This window comes from Astyanax mexicanus, chromosome 20, assembly GCF_023375975.1.
Source record: "Astyanax mexicanus isolate ESR-SI-001 chromosome 20, AstMex3_surface, whole genome shotgun sequence".
Lineage (NCBI taxonomy): Eukaryota > Metazoa > Chordata > Actinopteri > Characiformes > Acestrorhamphidae > Astyanax > Astyanax mexicanus.
The window spans coordinates 29499322-29507710 of NC_064427.1; positions in this window are offsets into that span (position 1 = coordinate 29499322).

Genomic DNA, 8389 nt, shown 5'->3' on the forward strand with positions numbered 1-8389 from the left:
GTAAGATTCTGATTCACTTTTGACTTTATATGCAAGGTATATTACTGCTTAAGTTTACTTTGAAAAGCATATTTAAATCAACACTGTATTAAAAATGACAACTGCTTGGGAATACAAAAAAGACAAAAGCATATCAACATAAAAATGTGTGCAATGATTGTACAAACATGGATGCTGTAGTCAATACCCTTGCATTCCTTAGAAAAAAGACCAAAACTGTTGCATAGCTGGATTGGTTTAGCCATGATACTAACTGTTTTCCTGAGCTGGATTACTTGTCGAGTTGATGACAGACTGAAGTTCCTGTGTAAGCTTAGTCTTAACACAGTTTTGTGGCTATACAGAGCCCTCTTTTGTTTTGTCTTGTCTTGGAATCTACTGCTGCTAAAAGAAATCAGGAGAAAACATTGTAATATAATCTAAGAAACATTTGTCAATGTTCTCTATAAATTACTCTGTCTTTTTACTTATTAGGAAAAACATTTTCGGATGAATATTTTTTGGTTGTTATTATGTTTGGTTGGCAAATATTTTTGCATTGCTTCCAATAAGTTAATGCAACTTTAAAGTTGGGAAATCTTTGGTTTAAATGGTTTTGTTAAAAGGTGCCAGAGCTCTGCTTTAGTGTTCTCTGCCACAATTTAACAGTATTTGGGACATGAGGTGTGGGGTCAGTCTTGAGAGGACAGAGTTTGAGGTGAGTAGCAGGATTGGGGGTGGTGTATCTGTACAGGCTCTGCAGGCAGAGAAGGGCATGCTTGTTCTCAAGAAAGTCCTGGTGTGCTGTGCCACCGGTGCAGTTCCTGCCTTAAGAAGAACATACCTTCGCATAAACACTTACTTAGCCCTAAGTAGAGGTAATTAACCCCAGCTGGACCATTACTGAACTCTCACTGTCTCTTTCCTTCTCTCTCTTTAAATTTTGGGAACTTTTTTCCATTACAGACACATGATGTAAGTGCTACTCATGCTGAGCTGTGCGAAGTTTCTTAAATGGGCTGTCCAGTGTATGGACAGTTTGGAGTCTGTTTGGAGAACACCATAGCAACTTCTCTGATCACATCAGACATGAGGTAGAAAAGCAGATGAAGAGGAGTATGGGAAGAGCAGGACAGCAGGAGGACAGTAACTCCTTAGGATAGAAGGTTTAACTCACGTGGGGCAGTGAACAAACACACTAGTGACTAGGACTAGGGGATGGGAGCACACCTTTAAAGAGGTGGGTGGCCACCTCAGTGCCCAGGAAACATCAGGGGGGTTAGGTGCCTAGCTCAGGGGCAGTTCAGCCATGAATGGCTCCCATTACCCACACTTCCTGCCGGTGATCTTCCATTTCCAATACCTTCTCTAAGCTTTAGGCAATGGCTTTCCCTGTAAAGCTACTCTTATGAACTCCTCAAGATACTGTCTATTACAGTGGCATCGTAGAGTATATTTAACCTATTATAAAACAATGTTGGTGTTATGTCATAATCCGTTCCTTTAGGCAAGAAGTAAACCAGTGTCTCGACAGTTCCAGAGCAATTGAACCACTACTGTGGAACAGTGGCAGCATGGTGGCTTGGCATGCTAACTTTTCAGTGCTGTGGTCTTGGGTTCAAATCTCTATCTGGGTGAAGTTTACATATTCTCCTGGAGTTTGCATGTTTTTTTCTTTTGTGACTTTGGTTTTTTACAGTCCAAAAACATAGTATGTGCCCAGGTATGTGAATAAGTATATGTTTTTGTACCATGATACGGATTGACAATCTCAAGAGTTCTATGCGGTCTTCTAGGTGAGCAATCATTTCTGTCGTTGAGAGTATGCTGTGCACAATTGCCTGCTATTCTTTACCAGTGTGTAAAGTTGGCTGTGTGTAAATGATTGTAAAGTTTGTTTAATGTAAAACACCACAGATTATGAGAAATGTGCTTTAAAAGTGTAATATTAATTTATTCATTTGTTCTTCGGCACTACTGTTTCAGTATTTCATCAGCTGTTCCAAAAAGAAAAGAAGAAAGGGGTTGAGGGTTAGTTATTTTGCTGGCCTATGCAAGTATCCCAGAGCTCCATCATGGCACCCCTTGGGTTTTAATTTACATAAATCTAAATGAAGATGTTACCATTGAGTGTAAATCAGTGTTGTGCTCTGACAGTATGGGAATGAGCCACAACAGTAGTGTGGAGGAAGAGTGGAGTAAAATGTACAGGAAATATCTGTAAAAACGATCACTGTAATCCTTACCCTCATGTACGGATTAGTGATCATGTTGCAAGAGGATAGGAGTCAGCAATACTGCTAGACTCTCGAAATTAGTTCTGAAACCATTTAGCCCAACCGAAGGAAAAAGTGAGCCTCTCCGAAGTAAAAATGGCCTAAAAATGTAATGCCCATTTATGGACAGTCTAGGATCGTGATAGGATCTGTCAGTGTTGCTAAATTCCAGCTCTGCTCACGAACAAACTTTTCGGAAAAAGCTTCTAAGAATGCTCGCCCTGAGCTATCAACAAATCGGCTTTGTATAGCTGCTGAGATGAAAGCAGCGTGATCTTCTGCCACTCTAGGAATGAAGGAGTGACTTATATCTGACTTCTGCAGGGGTGTGATGCAGTGACCGCATTATGGGCAGAGGGAGCGAGGAACGGAGACTGAAAGTGGCCAGACAGTGATTTGGGCCTTCGCTTATCCAACTCTGCCTTTGACTCCAACCTCAATAAACTCTGGGAAGAAAGAAGCTTTGTGCCCGCTCCTCTCTCTCTCTCTCTCTCTTCCTTGCTCTCTCACTCTTTTTCTAAAACCCGTTCTCTCTCCATCTGGTCGTGGTTAAAGAGGCTCCCTTCAAGGCCAAGAACCTGGAGAATTTCCTGTAAAAGGGGGAGGGGCACAGAGGGAGTGAAACGAAGACAGAAACAAGAAATTAAAAGAGGTGGGTGGGGGGAGAGTTTTAGCAAGACAATCCCTGCTCCACATCTGGCTTGTATTAGGAGGAGGAAAGGGGGGCTGGGGTGGGCTGTGATCAGAAATGGAAGAAGGATGAGAGAGGGACTGAGAGGAAAATGTAGCTATAATGTCGAGTCTTTGTTCCAGTAGGCCGAAGATATATTTCCTGTTCTTTTCTTTCTCTTGACACTCTCTCTCTCTTTGTCGTTCCTTCTCCCTTACTGGATGGATCAGCACTTCAGAGATTTAAAGATTGCCAGTAAAACCAAAGTTTTAAGGTCTTCTCAAGAAGAAGGTGCTTTTTGAACCTTCTAGGTTTCTCTAAAGCTTATTTACTCATTTACTCTCTCTATCACACGTAGAGGAGAGCGCTCATACTCACACAAACCTCACTTTGTTGGTCTTCCCTTAAAGCCTTTAACAGACCTGGACTTAAGTTATGTGTGTTTGAAACTACTTGGGTCTGTATACATACCACAATCTGGGAGCTGGGCCAGACGGAGCACTGGAGGAAAGAGAGGGACGGAACGGGATCTCTGGGATAAGTCACTTTTCAGACAGCTGCTCCATGTCCCGTCAGTCACAGGCTCAGACCCAGTCCCCACAAACACCCACCTAGTCCCCCCAGATACCCAAAACCACAGGCTGGAGGAGGGGATTTGTCACGCTTTGACTGACAGATGTATATTGAGTGTGTCTGACAAAAGTGGTTGTGATCATCTGAGGAAAAACATGTTCTCATCAAGCATGACATGATTTAAAGAAATATGAATGTGTGTATTAAAGATGAATTTTAAAATGACAAGAATTATTAAATGGTTTAGATAAGGTAAACAAAGACTTTACTAGTGATTGGGTTCAGTTCCGGAGAAACAAACCGGTAAGTTCAGAAATGTTCCCAGTTTTTTTTGTTTTGTTTTTTTTCGCTGAAAGTGTCAATTTAGGGCAGGTAATTAGGTTTAAAAAAAAACTATGGCAAGGGCATAACCCTAAGCTTAACACCCATGACCTCTAATAACAGTATGGATTATCCTTTTTATCTTTGGTCTGGTACACACAGCATCCATTTCTTCCTTAACAGGTCTGGAACACTGATTATTTGACCACAATACACGTTTCTACTGTGTTGCTGTCTTTTTCTAGTTATGATTAAAGTGTGAATGTGCTGTGTGTAAGTGTCTACATGCTGAAGTAGAGAGTGCAGTAACATGATCTGTCCCAGTGCTGCTTTATTACAGACAAAGGCTTGGTAAGTTGACATTTTTTTATTCACTTCCAAAGCTCAGTTTATTTCCACTGCTACTTACCAGCTGTAAACTGTTAACCAATACATTGTTTGCCGAAAAAATAATTTTGTACACGGGATTTTGAACCATTTCCGATTAATAACTGGAACTGAAGAGCTTAAAGAAGCCCTAACCCCCCTGATTTTAGCTGGCTCTACTCTCAATTCAAATTTGAAAAAGGCTTAAAAATAGTAGGGGCACTGGGTGATGTATGGGTTTAGAGGCAGGGCAGGAGGGAGAACTGATTGGCTGTGTGCCTCTGATAGTGGAGAGGCCCAGATGGTTGGAGGTCAGCAGGTAGGTGGTATTATTAATTGACTGATCTGCATAATGTGATGTGTCTGCGTACCAAAGTACATGGACACATCATCCTCGCCTATAGCATAGTTGACCTGAGAGGGCGCTGCAGAGACAGAAATCACCACAATAAACGTGTTTTTTAAAGGTTAGGAAATGTGTATACAATTTTTAAGTAAGATTGGTATGTTTCATTACTTAAACACTTTTTAGCTACTAATGGAACAAAAATATGGTTCAGGGTTTAGTAGCTCTTTAAATGGCAAGAATAAAGGGAAAAAACGGGTGTTCTAAAATTTTTGACCAGTAGTGTAGATTTTTTTTTTTCCACATTAAACTTTAGTACTGTAGGTTATGTGACATTTTACCTATTTTACATTGATACAGTGCTTTACATTTTCTTCATATTTTTAAATAAATATTTTGACAAAAAATGTATCCCTACCCATCCTACATTTAGTCAAGACATGTTTATTGTCTAAGGTTAGCTGGCTACTGTAGCTAAAAATGGTCTTAATTCAGGTTAAGGGTGGCTAAGACTCACTGGTGGTTTTAGGGGCGGGGCCACATTCTAGGGACGTTGGCCCCAGCTAAACTCTGATTGGCCCCCTGAAGTGCCCCGGTCCTGGCTAATGAGATAAATAGGAATGTGCAGTGTGATTAAAGATTATATAGAAGTATAGGAGAGCTTCTTATGTTTTAAACTGACAGTATTTGTGAAAAAGTAAAAAAGGTTTAAAAAATTTCAGAAAATGCTGCATTTTCTCACACGCGGTGTGTTTGAGAGTATTTTGTATATGTACTGTAAAAGGGTATGTACAACTGGTAAGGATGTTTGGTAAAGTTAATTTTGTGCCAGGTTTTACACAAAAATATATTTCTATATAATATTTTATATAATTTAATATAATTGCAGATTATATACATATAGAAAAAAATATTTCAGACGCAAATGAAAGATTTCAGAATCAAAAGTCTTTAACAGCAAAATTCACAATAACACAAAAATGAAAGCATTTTTGTTTAAGTCTTTTAATCAAACATATATATTAAATAGATTTGTTCTGTTTTGAATTTGCAACATAGAAGTTTTCCTTTTGATTCTTACAATTTGATTGCAGATTTTATATTTATTTTGTGTAAATCCACATATTTTACTGTGTGAACGTTTTTAAATTACATTTAAGTGTTTGAATATGGTGTAGCTGATAATATAATACTCTAGACCTCTATGAATATTGTGGCCCCTTGGTGGCCCTTTACTGGCTGATACCTTTTGGCTACTTAAGGTTAGGCCAGTAGCATATTAAGCATTAAGTCTGTGCTACCTTTATACTGTTTTAATTATTATACTGCTTTTCTTATGGATTTGTTTCACATTTAGTACTTTTATATACTCCAGTATGAGTTAGATAGTGTTTTGCTGGTTGTCCTGAAACTGGCGCCCCCATGTGACCAGATTAATAAATGCATATTTCACACTGTCATGTCTTTCCCTGAGCAGAAAAGCCAGTTAACTTTAATTAGATTCACAGGCTTCAGGTGTTAAAATGAGGTGGAACATATTAGTCTGTTTTACTCACACTCTAAAGATGGATGTAAGTCCTTAAAGACCATTACTTTAAGAGAACAGGGGGGATTTATTCTATATTAATGCAGTAATCATTGGTACAACTGAACGCTACAGCAGCCCTCAGGCACAGTAGCAGTATATTGTTAGAATATTACACTGTATAATATTACCATATGAATATATTATCATCTGAACTCTTTCATAATAGCAAAGTTCAACAATGAGTCAGTATCCTACTGAAACAAATGACTCTGTTCCAGAGCTCTATGTTATCTTATAGTAGAAGTAGAAGGCAGTGGAGAACACTCAGGACCTTCTCTGCAGGTATCTGACTAATTTTCAAGACGATACTTACCTATTAAAGGAAAATGGGAGCTGGAACTGAATACAGTGATAGAGAATAAGTCAATAAAGTTTGCAATAAAGTTAAAAAAAAAGAAGGTCTAATGTGAGGGTGGGGCAACCTGTTAGTGGAGGGCCAGATACCTGCAGAGTTTGTGCCATTTCTACTTTTCTACTATACACCTGATTCTTATCACCCTAATGACTGAATCTGAGTGGTATTCTTTTCTTTTTTTTTATTCAATTGATTAGTGCTTGTATTTAAACTAGTAAACATATCCTTGCACTAGCCTTATTCTGTTGTTAGGTTTTTTATTATCATTTTATTCATTTTTTACATTTAATTTAATTTAGTTTTGAAGCATACTCTACATGCAAGGCAAATATTTGCTTCTTATTATTTTTTTTTATTTCACCTTAAATTGTACAGCAGAATAGGGCATCTACTAGCGCCAGAACCTAGCTGCTGCATCTTTTAAGACGGAACAGAAAATTATAATCAAAAACTACCTATAAAGCACGCAACCTCAGCTTCTTGTCAGAACAAGTTTGAGCAGGAAATGTGTACATGCCAAGCAGATAAACACTACTTCTTGCGATTACTCTGGTTCCTTTAGCTTCCACAGAACCAGTTTAGACCAGTTCAGTTGCTGACCTATATACTCTACCGAATTATTCTTAGAGTTGGGTAAAAAAACAAAAACTAATGTTTGATATGCTCCAGCTGCTCCATAAATCAGAACTCTGTCCCTTACTCACTCCTCTACAACTGATGACTTGAGACAACCGTCACAGACAGAGTTGCCAGGTTCGCGGTTTTTCCGCCAAATTGGGCTTGTTTAAAAAAGCCGCCAAAAAAAAGTAACAAAAAACAACAACAATGTAACCAGAAATCACAAGGCGATAAATTTAAAGAGGAGAGAAGAGAGTTCAGGAGGGGCAAGAACAGAAAAGAGTAAGTAAGTCAGTTCTTTTTGCTAAGTATGTTACTATTAAACGTTATTTACTGGGATATAAAATAACTAATAAAACACTAATGTTACAATATGATTAATGACTTAGACATATAGCAATACTGATAATAAATCCCTCATAAACAAAATACAAGTCGTACACTTATAGTTGTTTTTCCATTTTACTTGAGACAGACATACAGCTCTAAAAATATTAAGAGATCGCTTTAGTTTCTGAATCAGTTTCTCTGATTTTGCTATTTATAGATATATGTTTGAGGTAAATGATCATTGTTGTTTTATTCTATAAACTATGGACCAAATATCTCCCAAATTCCAAATAAAAATATTGTCATTTAGAGCATTTATTTGCAGAAAATGTAAAATGTTTGAAATAACTAAAATGATACAGAGCTTCCAGACCTCAAATAATGCAAAGAAAATAAGTTAATATTCATGAAGTTTTAAAAGTTCAGAAATCAATATTTGGTGGAATAACCCTGTTTTTTAATCACAGTTGTCATGCATCTTGGCATGTTCTCCTCCACCAGTCTTACACACTGCTTTTGGTTAATTTTATGCCACTCCTGGTGCAAAAGTTCAAGCAGTTCAGCTTGGTTTGATGGCTTGTGATCATCCATCTTCCTTTTGATTATATTCCAGAGGTTTTTAATGTGGTAAAATCAAAGAAACTCATCATTTTAAGTGGTCTCTTATTTTTTTCAAGAGCTGTATATTTTGGGCTAATTTAAGCTTCTGAAGGGCAGGTTTTTGGCTGACTTTGGGCTGGATATGTTTGTTGGACCTGGCAACCCAAATCACAAACTCTGCCAGATTTAGAATCAAGGCAAAAGGTGTGTAATGTAACCCTGGCTTTAAAGTCGCCACCAACAACTCAACAAGTTTTGAAACCTTAGGCACAGGTATAAAAGGAATTGTGCAGTACTAGTCTGACACAAAAATCTAGTGAAAAGGAATAAGACATCTGCACTTTTTTTTAACAAAACAAACTATAAA